The sequence below is a fragment of the Schistocerca cancellata genome, chromosome 1 (assembly GCF_023864275.1).
Source record: "Schistocerca cancellata isolate TAMUIC-IGC-003103 chromosome 1, iqSchCanc2.1, whole genome shotgun sequence".
Classification (NCBI taxonomy): Eukaryota; Metazoa; Arthropoda; class Insecta; order Orthoptera; family Acrididae; genus Schistocerca; species Schistocerca cancellata.
In genome coordinates, this window is record NC_064626.1 from 556,964,096 (window position 1) to 556,987,385 (window position 23,290).

At 43.2% G+C, this 23,290-nt stretch overlaps 1 protein-coding gene across 2 annotated transcripts in view; it reads left to right on the plus strand.

The window, feature by feature from the left end:
- LOC126180792 (cGMP-dependent protein kinase, isozyme 1) overlaps window positions 1-23,290 on the plus strand; it is a 597,699-nt gene that overhangs the window by 77,026 nt on the left and 497,383 nt on the right. The window lies entirely within an intron of this gene.

Genomic DNA, 23,290 nt, shown 5'->3' on the forward strand with positions numbered 1-23,290 from the left:
AGACTGTAACTTATATACTCAGTAATAAATTTTGAAAAATTTTGCTAGAACCAGAATTTTGTGATTTCATATATTAAAAGTAGACTACTTGTTTTATGTATGGAATAGAGAATAGAAAAAAAATAAGGAGTCGAATTACACGAGGGGACTTAAAAAACTAAGTTATACCTTATTAAGGCAAGCGAAATCACTTTTATTTAATGCTGTACTACACTGCAAAGTGAGACAACTGCCTGAAACTACTAGGGTTGCCCAGAAAGTAATGAACCGCATTTTTTTCTTCAACAATTCTTTATTGAACATAATGAGAACCACAGACACGAAAGAATGTTTTTTTACCTACACACCATATTTTTGCACGTAATCTCCATTCCGTTCTATGGCCTTCCTCAGGCGCGAAACAAGGGCGTGTATGTCCTGTCGGTACCAATTTTTGTCCGGGTAGCGGAGCCAGTGCTTCACTGTGTGAATGACCTGCTCATCGTCCTCAAAATGTCTTCCACGAATGGCATCATTTAATGGCCAAAACAAGTGGAAGTCCGAGGGGACTGGCTGTAGGGTGGATGGGGTAACACTGTCCAGTCCTGTTTTGCGATGCATTCGGCAGTCGTGAGACTTGTGTGGGACCGAGCTTTATCGTGTTGCAGCAAAACATCTGTGTTTCTGTGGCACCGAAGTCGCCAGAAGCGCGTGTTGAGTTTTGCTAATGTGTTGAAATATGCTTCTGAATTAATAGTACCGCCTCTTGGCACCACATCAATGAGAATCACACCTTCACTGTCCTGTAACACGCTGTTACCGCCGGAAGCAGTTGCTCTGAATTTTTTCTTATGTAGGCGTGGGAATGGCGCCATGGCATCGACTGTCATTTTGTTTCGGGCTCAAAATTGTGAACTCCGGTTTCATCACCTGTCACAATCCGGGACAAGAAGGCCCCCTCAGCTTCAAAAAGTTGGAATGAATCAAGACAAAGGCATCTTCTGTGCGATTTGTATTCCAACGTTGTACCTCGCGGCACCCATCTTGCACACATTTTTGAATATCCAAGAATGCAGATAATTGCGTCCACACTTCCTTTGCTCATTGGCAGATGCAGCGCGAACTGCCGAGTCCTAATGCGTCTGTCCTCGCGAATGACAACATCGCTGCAACATGTCAGGTGTGACAGCCTTGGATGATCTCCCCGACCGCTGCAAATCGTGGAGCTCCGCCGAACCGCTTTCTGGTGACCTCACCGTACGTGCTCAGCGGCTAGCTGTACTTCCGTCGACAGCAGATACTCCATGGCCTTTGCACAAGCGTTTGTGAAAATTCCCTACAATTTCTTTCTCCGCAGTGAGAAATTCAATGACGGCACTTCGCTTGTAACGTACGTCACCTACAGACGCCATTTTGAAATTGTCCTGCAGCTACGCTATCTGTCGGAAGTGACAGAAACTTGGCGCACGCACTCAGGAGACTTCAAATAATACATACGTAACGTGTCGCATTCGTAGCAGTGTTTTCGGCTGCGAAAAAAAAAATGCGGTGCATTGCTTTGTGGGCAACGCTCTTTTTCCGACGTACTCATCAAGTTTCTGAAGACAACGATCGGATCGTCCTAGCAGTCGTTCAGATCCTCGATCGTAAAATCCGCTCCTCGGTCACACATCCGAGGACCCTTGCGTGAACTTCCTCATTGTCTGATAATCTGCTGTGCTGTAAATCATTTCCTCGATGTCCTGGACATTGTCGTCTCTCGTAGATGTCGATGGCCTCCCTTGGCGCCCAGCATCACCCGGATATTTAGTCACGCTGTTGGCACCATTTCAGTACGGTTGGACGCGACACTGCCTCTGGTTCATTTATCGCCAGAATGTTATCGCGATTGTGTGCAATTTAGACGTTTTGCGCACAAGAATCTAACTGTCTTTTGTACTTCAACTTTGGAGCACGTTTCCAGTTGCCACGCGTTTCAGTCGCGGACTGTCGGGTTCCCTTTAAGTGTGCCGCAGCAGGACTATGTCAGCAGGAAATCCATGTCATGTACTCCTTTCTGACAGCGAGAAAATCTTGTAGCACAATAGTCTTAGCGTGGAATGACACGCAAGAGGTGTGACAACTATAGAGGGATTATCTTAATGAGCTCCACTTACAAATTTGATGCAAAATAGTGAACAGGAGCTTAAAGGCTATACCTGAATTTTGATTACGCGAAGAAGAAATGGGATTTCGAAGGGCCACATCGACAACAGATGCAGTATTCATAATAAAACAAGTAAACGAGAAACAGAGAGAGGTATAGTAGGGAAACCCGTTTATCGTGCATTGATTTTATTAAGTCATTAAATAGTGTTGATAGAAAGGAACTGTGTACAATTATGAGGAAAATAGGATATCCACAGCACCTAATATGCGTTTTAAAAAGTCTGCGCAAACACACGACTGAAATTTTAGATGTACGTGGTACTCTAACAAAATCTACAGCCACAAACAAAGGAGGTATAGTATTTCATCCACACTTTTTAACATTTATTTGAATGACGCATTCGAAAATGGAAAGAGATTTTTGACGAGGGAATGAAGGTTAACAGTAACAGTAGCTCCTGCTTGAATTGTCTTTTATACGCAGATGACGCCGCACTGCTGGCGGATAATGAAGATGATCCACAAAGGGAAATACATTTATTAGGTCAGGTTTGTGAAGACTATCATTTGAGTATTTCAGGAAAGAAGACAAAATCAGTGGCTTTCCAAGAGAAATATCCTGTACGTATAAACATTGTGATCAACTAGAAAACAATAGAACTGGTCAAACATTTTAACTGTTTATGTTCTCACGTGACATATGAGCATGATGGAGATATAGAGGAGATATTATCGAAGTTTGGGAATGTAAGTGGAACAATAAACAGATGTCCAAAAAATGAAACGAAGGTAGGAACAAGATTAAAATTTCATAATACAATGACAGTTCCAACGCTTGTTTACGATAGCGAATCGTGGATTATAATTAAACATCAACAAAGTCGCATGAAAGCCACAGAGATGAGGTTTCTAAGAACAGTAAAGGGATGCACAAGGGCCGACAGCTTTCTAAATTCGGATATTGGGGAAGAACTGATTATATTTAACATCCTCAATAAAACAGAAGAAGGAGGAACTGGAATGAAGTTCTCGAAACAATGATTGAAGAAAGATATACTTCGCCAGTTGGGAGAAGTAGTCAAGGAAAACCGAGGAAGCGATGGGTATCGTAACAGGGAAAAAAGGGCTAATGCTTGAAGTGGGGATGATGATGAAAGTGCCATCGTAGCACGCGGGAGGAAAATTCATAAACGTTATGCCAGTTGGACACCAACACAACAGTGCCGATCTCCGGAACGAAGCCCAATTATTCAGAGTTGCTTGTGTGCGTATGTGTGTGACCCAGCGAAGAGGGGGAGTGGTATTTGGTTGATAACGCGGACGCACGCACGCGGAGCACGGAACGGGCGCCCTTCAAATTGGGAGCTGTGGCGCCCTGTTTGGGCGTCTGTCTCCCTGGAGTCGAGCCGCGTGCCATTAGCTAATGAGAGCAGAGGACAGCCGCCTGTCTGCTCCTCGCGCGTGTCGCGAGCGCGACCAGCCTTCCGCCAGCGCGATCCCCATGGCAACACGTCGATTTCCGCAATCAGGGAGGCGTGCAGCGGCCCATCCGTACTGCTGGCCTCATCGCGGTAGGTAACTGAGCTACACCTCCCATTAGTTTGTGAAACGTATGCACAGCCAGGCAGCAAAAAATTAAGCACCTAGAAGGGGAGGGGGAACCGAAATGAAGATTCACGGTTTGAGATAATACGTAAAGTTATGCAGTCAAAATTTCTGAGAACTTGGCAACATGAGCCCACTTATCAATAAGACAATGCACGCCCTCTGGCCTGGACGCATGCACTGATTCGTTTGGGATGGTCGTTGTACCCCCTCCTGAGCCAAGCTGGCCCACTACTCTTGCAAACGGTCCTTGACGTATTAGATACTGTCAGTGGGATGGATTTGACGACCAAACTGGTCCTACACGTGTTCTGTCAACAACAGATCTGGGTGCGTCAACATCACGCTGGCAGTTCATAGAGACACATGCAATGTGTGGACGTGCATTGTCCTGTTGAAAAGTGACACCACGATACTGTCACATGAGAGGTAATACGTAAGGACGCAGGATGTGCGAGACGTTCCTTTATTTACAGTCATTACCAGCCGTGACCTGAAATCACAAAAAATGGTTCAAATGGCTCTAAGCACTATGGGACTTAACATCTGAGGTCATCAGTCCGCCGCGCTGGTTTAGCCGAGTGGTCTGAGGCACTGCAGTCATGGACTGTACGGATGATCCCGGCGGAGGTTCGAGTCCTCCCTTGGGCATGGGTGCGTGTGTTTGTCCTTAGGATAATTTAGGTTAAGTAGTGTGTAAGCTTAGGGACTGATGACCTTAGCAGTTAAGTCCCATAAGATGTCACACACATTTGAACATCTTTTGAACATTTTGTCATCAGTCCCCTCGACTTAGAACTACTTAAACCTAACCTAAGCACATCACACGCATCCATGCCCGAGGCAGGATTCGAACCTGCGTCCGTAGCAGCAGCGCGCTTTCGGACTGAAACGCCTAGAACCGCTCGGCCACAGCGGCCGGCTGAAATCACACCCACAGCACTCCACACCATGACGCCAGCAGAAACACCACTGTGCCTCTCCCCAGGTCGTCATCATACCTGCCGACGATGGTTATCCGCGACAGTACAGAACTGATAGTCATCACTGATCACAAAGCGACGCCATTCATCAGTGAAACCTGGTAGTCAAGGGAAGGCAGGATTCGGTTACGATTGTGGACGGGGGCGTAATCAGTTACTATTGGTTTCCATTTACAGTTACACACAATTTATTTTAAACCAGTAATTCCAGATTCAACAATAAATAAAAATACCACACATTATTAATGAAGGAATAAACAACTGTGTAAATAATAGTGTTTTCAGTGAGTTACAATTTAGCAAATCACCATTAAATACAGGTACAGCAGGTAATGTTTTAAAAGCAAGCCACTGTGATCTGGGCAGAAGGCCTTACACGCCAAGAATGGCAATACATTACGAATTGTTTAAAACTCGCTGCAACTTACAAATTACAGGTATTGCAATGTTAAAGGCAAGTCGCCACAAACACAACAGAAAGTATCAGACGCCAGGAATGGCAGTAAATAAGGTTTTAAGGCTTACTGCTAAAATACAAATACCAAATTAGAATTTTAAGCCAAATGACCACAATCACGACTGAAGGCCTTACACGCCAGGAATGGCTATAATACAAAAAATTTAGAAACCTGCTGTAAAACAGGAAATACAATAGTAAAGGTCAATTAAAAAAACAAGCAACTGATCACGAAACGGGTGAAATAACATGATGGTAAACTTTGTAACACAACCCTTAACATCCACTGAAGACTACAGTGCTAGATTTATTCCAGAAGGCGTCCAGAACTATTAACTAGACATATATAACCTTTAATGTAGGCATTACAAGGTATTGTAATAAACAATACAATAATAAAACACAAGGACCAGTACGTATGTTCCTTAAAAGGTACTGAGGCAGATTATACCCGCAGAAGGCGTGGACTGAAGGAGCGTTACACTGAACTACTGGCCATCAGACCTCCTTTTAGAACACACTTGTCTTACAAGAACCAAGGGGCCACAGACAGTGCTCCAGGAATCGACCTCTGAGAAGGTCCTGCAACAAACACTTCCGCAAGCGGTGAGATAAGCAGCTAAGAGTTGCATTCACTTCACAAGATGGTAACTCAGACTAGTGGCAATCTAACGAATGACTAATGATAATCTTGCTGAAGCTACCTGACGTCCGATAAACCAAATGCAACGATGGAACAATACGCCAAAGCCGGAACCGGCGGTCTGCACTACGTCCCCAGAATACTGTGTTTAGAGCGCCCAGTACGAGAAAGGAATCACTACCACCAGAGTAGAAGAACCGGCCTACAATCAAGAAAGCTGTCAAAACTACACGCCTTACCGGACAGCAGCGGCAAGGCGAGAAAACGTACACTGCCGTTACCTACACTAACCCCCAGAGCAGGTAAGTGCCACCAGGCAAGAAAAATTACCACTGGTTGAACTTAACAAATTGTAACAAGTTGAAGGCAGTAATAGTAATAAGAAGCCGAGGGAAGCTAATCAGATCCGCCTTCTCCAAGCACTCCACTCGCTGCTCTTCGCCTCGGCGACGCTACGAGTAGCAACACGAAACCAAGTCACTGGAGAATCGCGTGATATCACAATGGTGGAGGTTTCTGTACTTGGATTGAAAAGCATTCATCTTAAAGCTTGCTGGATCCGGTTTACGACGAGGTCGTACTCCCTCGTGACCACAGCTCTTCCACCCGGCAGTCCATGCGTGCCGCCAGCGGTCCCGGCGTGTTCTGGCACTGGGCAGACCTGGCTCCTCCTGAGTCGCCAACCGAACTGGCCTACTCACACGACCCAAAAAGAAAAAAAAAAAAACGACGTTGTCGCCCCAAAGATAGGGTGACAGTTGCTACAAATCGATAACTGCCCGCTGCTGCCACTAGCGGACAGGCAACGCTTGCGAAACCATGTGGCGCCAGTCAACACGAGAAGAAGACAAACAACCGCAACCATGGCAACTAAAGGATAGCGTCTGGCTTCCAACGGAGGGCGGAAACCTACAAACAGCATCATGGCTCAATCAGCAATACGTGCTTTCCTGTCACGGAACATGACCAGTGCTGTGGGGTGCCACAGAATGTTGCGAGGAGTCTTTTCGCGAGTGATAGGAGAGGTCCAACAATGAATACCCACAAATCTCCTCATTGCAGGATTCGCCGAGACGACAGAATGGGGATCTACAATGAGGGCCCTCTAAAACGCAATCACATGCTTATAACGCTGCCTCACATGAGTACGATTTGAACATCGACGATTATATCTTTGATTTGTCAGCCGCTCAACGGCGTGCTTATCAGCGCCCGTACAAATTCCCAATCGTCTCACTGTTCAGTATCGCCATGTTTCTGAATGATGCTGAAATGATGAGGACAACACAAATACCTAATCCCTGGGCGGAGAAAATCCTCGACCCGGCCGGGAATCGAAACCGGGACCCCATCATCATCTAGAGACAGAAACGCTAACCGCTAGACACCATCTGCAGACTCACATGAATAAGTGGCATCTCCGTGCCCATTACACTGGTCACTCAGCGACTAACCTGTTCACGCGCCTTCTATGCCCTATATTACCTAGTAACAACATTAATCATGGAAAACACTGATCCACGCTGATGGCCATTCTACCAGTACAAAGAATTTTAGCTGTACTCATTTAAACACCCGCTGTTAGTGTAAACGTGTGTGAAGTTACATTAACATCCGACCGTATCTTCTGGGTGCTTCGTATCTTCATTCAGGCAATGTCGACAATGTTAGAAAGAAAATTAGAACACCCATTGAGAATTACCCATTTCGTTCAAATTTTACTGCAGAAACAATACGTGTAGAGCACACGGAGTGATTAAATTTACAAATCAACAGCTCAAGCGCTTCCCGGATACAAGGCATGGATACATGACGAAACAGCCGCATTAGTACGCGGACGGCATTGCAAGAAATGACTCTGGCACGCATTTAATCATAAAGGTGACTAATATTGTCGTCTTCCCATACCAGCCGTATCTGTTCGCGTGGTTCTGTAAGAGTTGTAGATGGACGAGTCACATGAGACACTTGTCGTCCCATCATGTCTCACACGTGATCGGTTGGAGATAAGTCTGGCGATGGTGCTGTCCAGGGAAACTCCTGTAAGTCTTCCAGAGCACTTTGATTTTCGTTGACAGTGTGTGGGTGAGCATTATCGTGCTGGAAACGCACATCGCCTTCCTGTTGCAAGAACGGCAGAACTGGCCGATCAGCATTCTCTATGTATCCAGCGCTGGTCAGCGTTCCCTCCAAAACCACCGAATGTGAACGAGTTGCTGTACTCCAAACTATAAAGCCTGAGGTGAAACCAGTGTGATTAAGACGAATGTACTGTTCGAGACACGTCTGTGTCGTATGCGCAAACCAATGTCAGTTACGTACAGGCAGAATCTGCTTTCGTCACTGAAGACCACGGTTTGTCATTCAGTCCTCCAAGTCATTCTTTGACGCCACCAATTGAGCCGTGCACGTCGATACAGTGGAGTGAGTCGAAGACGGGCTAGAGGTATGCGTGCCCGTAGTAAAGCTGCTAATAACCGGTTCACAGTAGTTCGTGTTGACAGCTGTAGGGTCACATCTGCTCTTATCTGTGCTGTGTAAGCTAAGAAATCTGCCACTGCTGACCACACGGCACGACGGGCGTTTGTCCTGCGTGAACGTCGAGAATCTCGTCTACGATTGTGAGCTTATGTATCAACTGTTGCCAGCATCATTGTACAATCGACATGGCACGTTCAAACTTCCGTGTCAGTTCTCCGAAACGACCACTGCACCACCCTAAATGCCAAAATTTGACCCCTCTCAAAGTCGCTAAGCTGTCTGTAGAAAACCCAAGTGCGTTTCCGTGGCGTGGTACCTGCTTGCTCTACACGTCTGCAGCATAATAATCCTTATATTCATGGGAAATCCCTTTTAAATGGTGGACACGGATGGCACTCTTGTAGCTATGTCACTATGCCACCTGCTGGCGGATGACGTTGAAACAATTATCGGTATCTACCACCATTCCCAGGTTACGTATTCTGTCACCGGATCAAAATTGACATCGTCTTTCAAGATATTCTATTTTTTAAGGATAGTGTACATACGTGGGGGTCATGTCTCAATTTTACGTAATTTTTTTGCATTATATACGGGATCTCGACTGGCCTCAACAATGGTCCTGGTTGGGTGCGCGCCAGCGTGCAGCGAGTTTTCTGTTGTAGTATGCGTGAGAGAGAGTTGCTGAACGGACGTGTCTGGGTGCTTGTTCACGCTTGATAGCAGGCCACAGTGGTCTTTCGCGTTTATTGCCTAGCATGATTTACTTTACGTGTCGGGATGTAAGTACATAATGGTACATGGTCTTTAAAAAAATAATACCAGGCAGGGTGTATGTTTTGTAGAAATGAGATGAAACTTTTAGAATAAAGGTAGTCTTCATTTCGTATTTGACAACTTGTGTGTTTTAACCTGCGATCCTCACTCATATCTACTGGACCTCGCATAAAATGGTCCTACCCTCGATTAATAGTCGTTAACTTGTCCACTATTATCCAAACGCCGGACAGGGAGCGAACTTGCAACAATTAACTGATGTTAGGGTCATTTTCTGCCAAGTTAGGAAAGGTCTGCGGCTGTCACATGTCGTCTAATACGGATCAAAGGCTAAGTTTATTTCAACAGTTCCGTCTCATGTCTACAAAACGTCAATAGTAACAGTTATAATTTTTTTAAAGAACATGTGTCACTAACTTACTGACATCCTTATACGTTAACACACATCATGCTACACAATTAACACTCCAGATTAGTGCGGCTTGCTAACAAATGCGATCAACCTCCCGTTACAGAGACTCCTTCTCGCTTGTACTATTATAGAGAATGTTTCAAACTCTTTGCAACAAACGTATAGGGGTGATTGATCACTTCATGGGGAACAACTTTTGTTAGCATGTACGATGACACTTCCCGCCAATGCTGGGCGTCTCTTATTTATTGGTAATGTCCTTGAGAGACGGTAGGTCGCAGGTACTCTGTAGCGTGGGTATACCCTAAGTGGTACTTGCACTTCAGTTACCCGCTCCCTATGAAACGGGGTAAGCAGATAAAAAATTGAAGGTTTTCATTCTATTTTAAAATAATGTTCTCAAGGTTTTCTTGTTGACAATCACTTCGGAAATTTACTGCGGTAGGTAGCATGCAGATGCAGCACACCTGGTTAGTAGACCCTGCGAATTCAGCGAAATTTAGCCGACATAGAGCTGACGGATTCAGTAAAGCTACGCCTAGTATAGTCGGAAAGCGTCGGCGAACATTTTGTCTCCGTGGTGTGATCTGCCAAACCTAGACGCTTGATACAAGTACTTTGAAATGTACTGCGTGCGTAACACTCGGTGCACACTGCCGCGCTTTGCACTAGGCCCACTGTTGGCTCCAGCACAAAGCGGTGCTCATAAATCTACATACAGTATATAAAAGACTAATCGAAATCAGGCATTACGTTACATTAAGCAATAAATTGATACAACTTTGAGACAAGTAAGATACAAAATGCCGGCCGCGGTGGTCTAGCGGTTCTGGCGCCGCAGTCCGGAACCGCGGGACTGCTACGGTCGCAGGTTCGAATCCTGCCTCGGGCATGGGTGTGTGTGATGTCCTTAGGTTAGTTAGGTTTAAGTAGTTCTAAGTTCTAGGGGACTTATGACCTAAGATGTTGAGTCCCATAGTGCTCAGAGCCATTTGAACCATTAAGATACAAAATGGTTCAAATGGCTCTGAGCACTATGGGACGTAACTTCTGAGGTCATCAGTCCCCTAGAACTTAGAAAACTATTTAAACCTAACTAACCTAAGAACATCACACACATCCATGCCCGAGGCAGGATTCGAACCTGGGGTCGTAGCGGTCGCGCGGTTCCAGACTGTAGCGCCTAGAACCGCTCGTCCACCCCGGACGGCCGTGTAAGATACAAATATCTCTCAAAAGTTCCTTGTGAGAAATGTCTGTAGTTCGGCTGCAAATATCCACAAATAGTCTGGATTTCTATGGCTTCCCAAGTGATACGGGAAGGCTTTGAATGCCTCCAATGCGCATACACTGATAGCAAAAAGAAGAACCAACAATATTAATGGAAGAATAACCAAAAAATCGGGCTACAATATTTTTAAAGATAACGTCTGTATTTAGAATAAACTTTTGTAAATAAATTCTTGTTTATCAACGTTGATGCGAAGATTTACATGAAATCAAAATTACAAATGACCGCCCCGACTCGGCGATGTGTTTGGAAGTAAACGAAAATAGCATTTTTGGCGCGGGTCGGGCGAGGTTTGAGCCAATTATGGTAGCGTAGTTCACAGGCGGCGGTCGAAGAAGCGCAATGAGTAGAGAACGGTAGCACTAGAGTCGTTGGGTCAACTCTCAAAGCGGAAACGTTTTTTTTATTAAAACTAACTAATCTTCAATGTATTGTATTTATTAATATTTGCATAAAAACCATGAAAAGAAACTGAATGGCCAGAGAATATCACGTTGTCTGCTTTCTACACTGTTGCTCAAAATTCACATGTCATTGGCTACACTGTGTGTTCAAATGTGTTTGAATTCCTAAGGGACCAAACTGCTGAGGGTCGATCCCTAGGTGTTCACCTTTCGTATTTATGATGGCTTAATCTCTGCTGGGGATACTTCTAATAAAGTGTCTGAATACCTGTGGAGGAATGGCACCTATTCTTCCCAAAGGGCCGAGAGCAGAGAAAATACTGGCTGCTGGACCGAGTTCGACCTTCTAACTCATCTCAAAGGCGTTCCATAGGGTTCAGATAGGGACTGTGTGCAGGGCAGTCGATTTCCGCAGACCTCTGTGTCACAGATGCTGCTTTGTGATAGGATGCGTTGTCACGCTGATACAGTCATCGCCTCCGAGCTGTTTCTCTACTGTACGCCGTACGCAACACTGCAAAATTTGCTCATTTCCTTCTACATTTAGAGTTTTCTAAGGCTCAATAGGGGAACCAAATCATGACCACGATAAATATTCCCATACCGTGACACTATTTGCTCTGTAATTCACTGTTAGCACTACGCATAACGTTCTCCAGGCACGACAGATTATAGTGTGATTGATTACTACATATCTTTCATTTCCAGTCATCCACTGTCCAGTGGCGTCTCACTTTAAACCATCTCAAGCGTCACTTAGCACTGACTGGACAAGTGTGTGGTTTATGGGGAGTTGCTTGACCATTGCGCACCATTCTTTGTAACTCCGTACCATTGTGCTCGCTGTACTGCTGGTAGCACTTGGGAACTCACCAGCAATTCCTTTTGCTGATTTCATGCGATATTGTACAACAGTGCTCCACAATGCTCGACGGTTCATTTCCGTAAGTACATGTGGTCTGCATGGTCTTTGTTTATTTGTGTATTTTACTGCACGTTTCCACTTGACAGTCATATCACCAACAGTCGACCTGGGCAGATTTAGAAGTATTGAAATGTCCCTGACTGATTCGTTACCTATGTGACACATGGCTAGTCCACGTTCGAAGTCACTGCAGGACAAACGTGAACGAGCCATTTTGCTTTTACTGTTTTTCTACCACCAACACAGTACTTACCACATCCTTTTATACATCTAGCGGCCCGGATGCTTTTGACAGATACGGTATTCGGCAAATGATGGTCTTTACATTAAGTGAAGAAATAGTAGGCAGACAACTATATATTTAATGTTTGAATTCGCTAGTAGCTTCTCTTAAGTCAAATATCTTACATAGATCACTGTTATTTTTCTTCTGTAAGAAGACAGATTTAGCAGAGATGTTGGGTAAAGGCATATCCTGTTTGATGCTCTGAAGTCCGTTTGCTCTTCTCATATGTGGTGTCTGTCTGACTTCATAACTTCATCTCTGAAAGCTAACAGTGTGTTTTTTACCTACATTGATAACTGAAATTTTTCCCGATATTTATATTTTCAACTGTACCAGTGATGCAGTGGCAGAGAAGGGAAGGACACTGGTGGCAATAACCATTCTGCTATTCAGCCTTATTACAGTTCTCAAAAGGAAGCAATATTTTCCGTTTAATAGCGTTAATAGAGAGACTGTCTGTTGCTTAAGAATGGAATTCAGATTTTGTGTGGTGATACCACTGTTATCGTTTGTTTTAACATCGATGACGAGGATATTTGTGAACGACAATAAGCTGCTCCTAGTGATGATGAAACTTTTGTTGTCGATACTAGATGTATAGTATGAGCAGTTGCTGCTAACATTGCGAAGAAATGAAAAACAGGTCACTACAGGCTATGTACGTAGATACAACATAATAGGATCAGGTAGTGTGGAAACCAGGAACATTTGGATGTTATGAGAGAGTACAGTACGCAGAGAGACTGATGCAGATTAATGACGGTTCAGAATTAAAGTGAATGAGAGTAGCGGTGCAGAGGAATTGCCATCGACAGCAACATAGGCTATAGAGTGGAAGTGACTGGGGATCTTGAACTTGTAATGATAATTTCGCAGTGGTACTGTTGATTAAGAACACTATTTTTAAAACATTCATTAAACTATTAAGTCAAATTCTCACAAAACAAATATTTTAAAGAGCACAATAGTGTTAGAAAATCTTATTGGTTCGAAATGAATAATAATAGTAATTCTCAAAACAGTGATACAGTAACGTTCAGTAAGAGAAATGGCATTAATAACAGCTCACTAACAGTGGAACTAAATCATTCTGCACGTTTGGCACAATCCTCGCAATTGATAAGGAGTTCTGAATCAATAGAAACTCCCAACCAGAGACGAATTAGCAAACTAATACCAAATCTGAGCGCGCCCGCTTAGCCGTACGGTCTAACGCACGCCTTTCCGGAGTGAGAAGGAGCACCTGGTCGCCGGCACGAATCCGCCCGCAGACTTGTGTCGAGGTGCGGTGAGCCGCCCAGTCTGTGGATGGTTTTTAGGCGGTTTTCCATCTGCCTCGGCGAATGCGGGCTGGTTCCCCTTATTCCGCCTCAGCTACACTATGTCGGCGATTGCTGCGCAAACAAGTTCTCCACGTATGCGTACACCACCAGTACTCTACCACGCAAACATTAGGGATTACACTCGTCTGGTGTGAGACGTTCCCTGAGGGGGGAGGGGGGGGGGTCCATCGGGGATCGAACCGCACAATAACCCTGGGTTCGGTGTGGGGCGGTGAAGGGGTGAAATGGACTGCGGTACTCGTCGTGGGGCTGTGGACTACTGCGTCCGCAGCTCGTGGTCGTGCGGTAGCGTTCTCGCTTCCCACGCCCGGGTTCCTGGATTCGATTCCCGGCGGGGTCAGGGATTTTCTCTGCCTCGTGATGACTGGGTGTTGTGTGATGTCCTTAGATTAGTTAGGTTTAAGTAGTTCTAAGCTCTAGGGGACTGATGACCATAGCTGTTAAGTCCCATAGTGCTCAGAGCCATTTGAACCATTTTGTGGACCACTGCGGCTGCGGCGGGGACGGAGCATCTCCGTCGTTAACATACAATACATACGATACCAAATCTATAATCTAAGAGGCACGAATTAATATTACAATCAGAACTTAAATTATACAGAATAAAAACAACATAATCAAATACTGCACACACATACGCATGTGTCATCCGACATTATGAATAGCATCAGATCGTGTAACAAGTCCTTAACACAGTTAGATTTCAGTACGGAAATGTATAGTGACAGCAGACTTGAAAAACTTCAGAATTCAAGAACAATGATGTACCAGTACAAACATGAATTTGCCCTAAGCCTTTCCCACGTACAATAACAATGGCACTCAACGAGGCAAGGTCACAGTGCTTGCCACTTTGGTTCTACAGTCGCTTGAAGTATAAGGGGCTGTCAAATGGAAACGAGACAGATGGATTTTCCAAAAGTAATCGCCATAAATGTTAATAAATATACCCCACTATGAGACAAGACGGCCAGTGCAGCCATGGAAAAATGTTTGCAGTTGCCTACGAAACCATGATTGTACACAGTTTGCCGGAAGCAAATCGACGGCCACGAATGAAGTTGTAATCTGATGCTTCAGACATGAATAAAAGAAATAGAAATGAGTTTATGCGAAAAATTTTCGTCTTGATAAAAGAATTAAGTACAAAAATGCCTATGACGAGCAGAAAGCAGGATAAAAAATTTACTTACATATGTAAAAAGTGTGATTGCAGGCTTTCTCGGCGTATTCCAATGATGAAATGGTTTCGGGTGATCAGCCGAGTAATAATGTTGTCTTGAGGCGACGTTGCGGTGAGTTCCGTACCCATCATCTTCACTCATCGAAACGACGAGACATGATGAAGCCACCCTTTGACCGATCACCCCAGAAGACTTCTTCACGTGTAAAATTGTAGAGCACTTGCAACATTTCCAGCATAACCTTGGTGTGAAGACAGCATCTGTCCTGTAACTAACTAAATCTACACTACTGGCCATTAAAATTGCTACACCAAGAAGAAATGCAGATGATAAACGGGTATTCATTGGACAAATATATTATACTAGAACTGACATGTGACTACACTTTCACGCAATTTGTGTGCATAGGTCCTGAGAAATCAGTACCCAGAACAACCACCTCTGGCCGTAATAACGACCTTGATACGCCTGGGCATTGAGTCAAACAGAGCTTGGATGGCGTGTACAGGTACTACTGACCATGCAGCTTCAACACGATACCACGGTTCACCAAGAGTAGTGACTGGCGTATTGTGACGAGCCAGTTGCTCATCCACCATTAACCAGACGTTTTGAATTGGTGAGAGAGTTGGAGAATGTGGTGGCCAGGGCAACAGTCGAATATTTTCTGTATCCAGAAAGGCCCGTACAGGACCTGCAACATGCTGTTGTGCATAATCCTGTTCATATGTAGGGTTTCGCAGGGATCGAATGGAGGCTAGAGCCACGGGTCGTGACACGTCTGAAATGTAACGTCCACTGTTCAAAGTGCCGTTATTGCGAACAAGAGGTGACCGAGACATGTAACCAATGGCACCCCATATCATCACGCCGGGTGATACGCCAGTATGGCGATGACGAATATACGCTTCCAATGTGCGTTCACTGTGATGTCGCCGAACACGGATGCGACCATCATTATGCTGTAAACAGAACCTGGATTCATCCGAAAGAATGACGTTTTGCCATTCGTGCACCCAGGTTCGTCGTTGAGCACACCATTGCAGGCGCTCCTGTCTGTGATGCAGCGTCAAGGGTAACCGCAGCCATGGTCTCCGAGCTGATAGTCCATGCTGCTGGAAACGTCGTCGAACTGTTCGTGCAGATGCTTGTTGTCTTGCAAACGTCCCCATCTGTTGACTCAGGGATCGAGACGTGGTTGAACGATCCGTTACAGCCATGCGGATAAGATGCCTGTCGTCTCGACTGCTAGTGATACGAGGCTGTTGGGATTCGGCATGGCGTTCCGTATTACCCTCCTGAACCCACCGATTCCATATTCTGCTAAGAGTCATTGGATCTTGACGAACGTGAGCTGCAATGTCACGATACGATAAACTGCTATCGTGATAGGCTACAATCCGACCTTTATCAAAGTCGGAAACGTGATGGTACGCATTTCTCCTCCTTATACGAGGCATCACAAAAGTTTCACCAGGCAACGCCGGTCAACTGCTATTTGTGTATGAGAAATCGGTTGGAAACTGTCCTCATTTCAGCACGGTGTAGGTGTCGCCACCGGCGCCAACATTGTGTGAATGCTCTGAAAAGCTAATCATTTGCATATCACAGCATATTCTTCCTGTCGGTTAAATTTCGTATCTGTAGCACGTCATCTTCGTGGTGTAGCAATTTTAGTGGCCAGTAGTGTAACTAGTTCCCCGAAATACGATCAATGGGACACTGGTATAATATCTGTGTATTATTATATGATACATGTGTGAATGGTAATTTCAAGGGTTACAATATTTTTAAAGTCTCCTATTCTTATATAATTTCTTATATTAGTTATTGTATTTTATTATTATGTTTATTTGCCAGAAAACATTGGTGCATTTCTTGGATTATACCGATCTTAAAAACATTCGAAACATAGAGGTTCCGTACACCACGAGCATCGTGTGAACGCAAGTTTACCACAGTGATATTTCTTTATATGAATCTCACACTTGAATGAATCGTCGTTAACACTGCTGAAGATTTCACGCGATGGCAATAATTTCTCTTCAGACCACGCATAACGGATCACTTTACCGAAAATTGGAGCTTGCAACTGATTGTGAATCAGTATACAGTACAGGAATTTTACCGAAAGCAAATTCAAATTATTTTCTTATATATTTATTGCTTTTTTTCTTTTTTTAAGAATTTATTCACCAGACAAACAATTAGTGGGTGTATAAGGATAATTTTATTTCAGTATACACTGAAAAACATTCGTTTGGTAATGTTATTTAGTCATGGTTAGATAAACGAAAAACTAAAGTAGAAATAGTAATCAGGTCGCAAGAGCCGTGAAGCCGCGACGTTAGACACTGGGCCACTGATTAAGCGGAAGTATCTACACTCTCTAAAAGGCACGTGAAGAAACTCGACAACTCTGGTCTTCGTTTTCTCGGAAACGGTCGAGTAACTACGGATAAGGCGAGACACGCATTCGCTTATTTTGATTCCTGGCCCAGTGAGCGAAGTTTCTAGAAAATCGAACTGTGGCACTTGCCGTGTTTGCCTCAAGAGTATAAGAAGGTGTGATATAACCAAACAGTCGAATGTTGCACCCGTATCTTAAGCAAGCGTTCCTTGCTAGCTCGAGTCGTCTGGAGTTTTCGCTCTCTGTACCGTGTTGAACTGCATCAGAATAGTAAATATTTGGCAGGACTGAGGACTACACTAATATGTCCCAGCGATGTATTCTAGAATTAGCTTTGCAAAAAACAGTTTAAGACTTTAGCATAATCTTGAATGAGCATCTAAATTGAGAGGAACAAACTGTTGCAAAGAGCAGGAAATCTCTTCCCTGCACATATGCTCCTCATAAATTTAGAATTATATTTCTTTCTCATGGTGTTTTTACGAGTTGCACGAAGGAGGAATCTGTATATCAGCTGACACTTGTAGAAAAGTACGCTCACGTAATTTGAACAGCAAACCCCACTCTGGTGTTGAACGCCTGTCTTGCATCGTCTGTCACTGTAAATGGGTTAACACCTCCGTGACGCCTTCGCGCTTACTATAAGAACACATAGCGAAACGCCTTCTTCTATGTGGATGCTCTCTGTTGGCTCTATCAGTCATTTCTGGGAAGCTACCTAATTCATCGGTGAACTACGAGGGCAGTTCAATAAGTAATGCAACACATTTTTTTTCTGAAACAGGGGTTGTTTTATTCAGCATTGAAATACACCAGGTTATTCCCCAATCTTTTAGCTATACAACACTATTTTTCAACGTAATCTCCATTCAATGCTACGGCCTTACGCCACCTTGAAATGAGGGCCTGTATGCCTGCACGGTACCATTCCACTGGTCGATGTCGGAGCCAACGTCGTACTACATCAATAACTTCTTCATCATCCGCGTAGTGCCTCCCACGGATTGCGTCCTTCATTGGGCCAAACATATGGAAATACCACGGTGTGAGATCGTGGCTGTAGGGTGCATGAGGAAGAACAGTCCACTGAAGTTTTGTGAGCTCCTCTCGAGTGCGAAGTCTTGTGTGAGGTCTTGCGTTGTCATGAAGAAGGAGAAGTTCGTTCAGATTTTTGTGCCTACGATCACGCTGAAGTAGTTTCTTCAATTTCTGAAGAGTAGCACAATACACTTCAGAGTTGATCGTTTGACCATGGGGAAGGACATCGAACAGAATAACCCCTTCAGCGTCCCAGAAGACTGTAACCATGACTTTACTGGCTGAGGGTATGGCTTTAAACTTTTTCTTGGTAGGGGAGTGGGTGTGGCGCCACTCCATTGATTGCCGTTTTGTTTCAGGTTCGAAGTGATGAACCCATGTTTCATCGCCTGTAACAATCTTTGACAAGAACTTGTCACCCTCAGCCACATTACGAGCAAGCAATTCCGCACAGATGGTTCTCCTCTGCTCTTTATGGTGTTCGGTTAGACAACGAGGGACCCAGCGGGAACAAACCTTTGAATATCCCAACTGGTGAACAATTGTGACAGCACTACCAACAGAGATGTCAAGTTGAGCACTGAGTTGTTTGATGGTGATCCGTCGATCATCTCGAACGAGTGTGTTCGCACGCTCCGCCATTGCAGGAGTCACAGCTGTGCACGGCCGGCCCGCACGCGGGAGATCAGACAGTCTTGCTTGACCTTGCGGCGATGATGACACACGCTTTGCCCAACGACTCACCGTGCTTTTGTCCACTGCCAGATCACCGTAGACATTCTGCAAGCGCCTATGAATATCTGAGATGCCCTGGTTTTCCGGCAAAAGAAACTCGATCACTGCCCGTTGTTTGCAACGCACATCCGTTACAGACGCCATTTTAACAGCGCCGTACAGCGCTGCCACCTGTCGGAAGTCAATGAAACAATACGAGACGAAGCGAGAATGTTTTAAAATATTCCACAAAAAGTTTCCGGTTTTTTCAACCAAAATTGGCCGAGAAAAAAAATGTGTTGCATTACTTATTGAACTGCCCTCGTATATAACCCGAGGATTCATCCAATGAATCTCAGTTTAGGCTTTTCATGAGATTTCTTTTCTGTGGTCTTTGCAATCCAGGCCTGTTTCACCTCCTTATCTCGCAGGATTGAGCACTGTGCCTTACACTATACGTCGTGTCTTGGTAACCATCTTGGTAACCACGGTATGCACTAAAATGGCACCTCACCTACAATTACTGCAAGAGCCTAGTGGCAGATTTTCTACCCACAATGTCATATCTCCATTCCGACTCTGACATTCGAAAGCTCTCCTCGAGATAAATCGGTACGTCCTGCTTGCTTCCGCCACACTATTTGAGAATAACATCATTAATGCCTTACAGTACGAACCCTTTTCTTCCAGACAATACATAAGTGAATTTATTTTATTTAAACGTAGACGTTCATTTAGCGAAAATAACTACAGCCCACATCCAGAGGGAACGGAAAGAAATAAACAGTCGCTTTTAATTTTCCGATAATGACCAGGCGATTGCGCGGTAAAGTAATATTTATCGCATTATCGAGAATGTTTGCTTTGACGAAGACGTAATTAAATTTCGCGGAGGATATCTGAGCAAGCGCGGATAGGGTTACTAATGATCAAGATTTTATTGCAAATAAACTAATGCTGTGGTCGTAGGGAGAGAGGAGAGTGTGGGAAAAGGCGTGGAGTGGAAGGAGGGAGAGCGGAAGCGAAAACAGGAACTGCCCCGTTCAGGGTACCCGCTAGTAAAACAGTTATTGTTTTTAAGTTCCTGTTTGAACGTAACGATAGCTGCCTTCCAAACTGAAGTAGGGCTCAGCCACTAGATTAACGTGGAATTCTAAGTTCTGATATTACCTCAGAAAATTCCTGGAATCTAGTAGCAATCGAACCTCTATCACCGGATATGTAGTTTGACGCTGTAACTAGGGAAAAACGAAGTTTCCCAGTCGATGCCGAAGTTGACAGTGACATTTTACTCATATTACACAAAAATATTGAAATCACATGGCAGTACAAATCCATTTAAAACTGTCTTTTTAAAGAGATTTTTTTCATTTTGCACAAATTTTTTGAGCACAAGCATTTAGCAGACTTTTTAATTTTGTATCGATACATGACTATCTACTTCTACATCTACATAAACTTTCTGAAAACTGGACTGAGTAGTAAGTATTTTCCGATTGTGTACAATTTTGTTGTTTGTTGTGTTGAGAATATATTCGGAATCGCTGATTTTCCAAAAAAGTTTAGCGTAAAAGTGTTCATATTTATCTTAAATGTGCTTGAAAATATTTTGAGTGTATCAAGCGGGACTTTACTTTTATTACCTTTCCCCGTTTGATTTTATGTCAAGAATTAAGGAATGTCTGAGCCTGTTCTTGGTGGAATTCTGATGTTTTGATGTTTCCATTGTTGAGACTCATTGCGATGTGGTGTCTAATTACGTGACATTAACGTCTTTAATTTTCTGTATTGCGTTAGATGCGTTACTATTCTGATACTTTTCGATCGCACTTTAATCCAAAATGTCCTCTTCTTCGCCACTATTCGTTCCAATGTTTCAACTTCCGGGTAATACCTGCGTGTGCAGTATGTGATTACAAAGAAGGGATGCTTGTGTGTCTTGGGACGAAGGTAAGAACTACCTACAGTTAGGTCGTGGTATACGTGTTTCCTGTAAATAGTAGAACTGGGGTCTGGTGTTCCAGGTTTGAGGAAATTTGTGTCTTGATTTTTTTTATGATTAACTGTAAGTTTAGGGTTTTGTGAAACGGTTTAAACGGATAAAGTGCTCGTCAGCGTCATCTCTCATGCTGTTAACATATTTCTTGTTATAGAATAATATCTAAATCTGTTTGCTTTTTGGTGTAAATTCCCCAGCATTTTGAGAAAGAAACTGACACTAACCTGAGAGCTAGTCTCTTCATGGTAGGTGTCTCTTTCAGCTGTTGAAATTCATGTAAAAACTAAAATAATATTTTGAAAATGTTACTAATGGCGTATAAGAAATTTCTGATATCTCAGGTATTGGTGGCTGTTCAGTCATTGACAAGTTAAGAATGCGTCTATTGTTTCATGGGTTGGTACTTTAGTAAACAGGTTAGTCAAGCTAGAAAGAAAACATAGCATTCATAGTAGATGCTACATGTCCAGCTTTATTTGTTGAGTTATTTATCGGTATGAATTTAACAGATTGTATCGTTTCAGAAATTTATTTACCACCTGACGACATTTAAGAGAAGATGCAGTTTTACACTTAATAATAGGCCTTACGTCATCTTGGCTTGAAAACTTAGTATGCTGGACTAATGTTCATTATAATTAAATGTTGTTGTTACAAGAAATTGATGTATCAACCAGCTCTCTCATTTAAATCTAAAATTTTGCTGTAAGATGCTGCTTAAACTTACTGTGTTGTTTTCAGGAAAGAAATTTCCTATATTGCTGATGCATTTATTCTTATACACATTTGCTACGAAACATTGTCAATTTGAAAACATAGCATCACTAAAATTGAGTTTCTAGTTGTGGAATTCTCGGACTTTCACTGCTCACAGATTGTGTTGGAAGTTTATTTCGCTGTGACTTTTGCAACTGTGTACAGTTTTATTGGTGCTATGTATAAGAGTGCTGAGTTCTGTATAACTTCTGTCAGCTTTCTTGTGAGCATAGTAACTTCCTTTTTCTTAAAATTACGATTTGTTAATTTGGAACTTACATTGTGCTTTGAGTCTCTTCCTAAATAAGAACAGTTCTTTTTTACTAAAGGGATGTCAATATCACTGAATAACTTTCATAACTATTTATGTTTTGGTTTGCTATCTTTCACTGAGACAATTTTATTTTGTACAGATGTAGTTTTCACTTGTGTCTGCATGACATAGTATCTTGCACTTTTTTTATAATGCATATACCACAATCCTCAAGACATTCTAGATATAATGGAAGCAATGATTTAGCTAATAACTGCATTTACTAATTTCATCTTACTATTTGTACACCGTTGTTGTTTATGATTGTAACCAAAGTTTTTCACACTTGCTTTTAGCAAACCGGGCTGCACGTGAGTTGTTTTTTAATCTAAACTTGGATATAATTAGTTATAAAAATTCAAGACAGGCATTCTTTTTTGACTTTGGTATTAGCTACTATTTAACAACTATTAACCAATTTCAGTTTCTAGTTGTTGTATGACTGGTTTGTATTTGTGCCTGTCTGGGTAGATTTAACTTTATTTTATCCCAGTTGTCCACTGTAGTCGTGACTGTAGCACACACAAGAAATATTCTCAAATTAAATTGTTGTAGACGTAAATAGGTGTAGGATTATATTATGAATTTACAAGAGTAGGCGCATTTTTTTGTGATTATCAAAATGTATTTGTTAATATTGTACAGATTTAGGTATTTTAAACTATGTTGATGTTTGGTTTGTGCGGCGGTCAACAGCGCAAACTACGTTGAAACATATCTGTTGAATCAGTGCTCAGTTCTTGCTCTTGGCCTGATTGTGTGGCGCTAAAACATAAGACACAATTGCCGATATTACTGAAACATTTTGGCTCGCAAACACTGATACACACTGCTCTTTCTATTCACAATAGTCTATTAATATTACAAGTACAAGGCTTCTATCAATACTTATAAGCTTGTCTCCTAATCTCGTTATCCTTACATTTTTCGTACTATGTTGTTTGCGTATTAGTAGTTTTTCTCACACTACCATTTCTCAACATAAGAGTGCTTCCACGACCAGGGTTCACTGAAAAGCCTAGAATTCTAGGTAAATAAACAAATCACACTTGCAGTATCAAAATGCTTTGTGTTATGCGTGGAAATGTGCGTAAATGCGACCCATGATAGTTTTTACTATTCGAGAAATACTTCGTATGTAT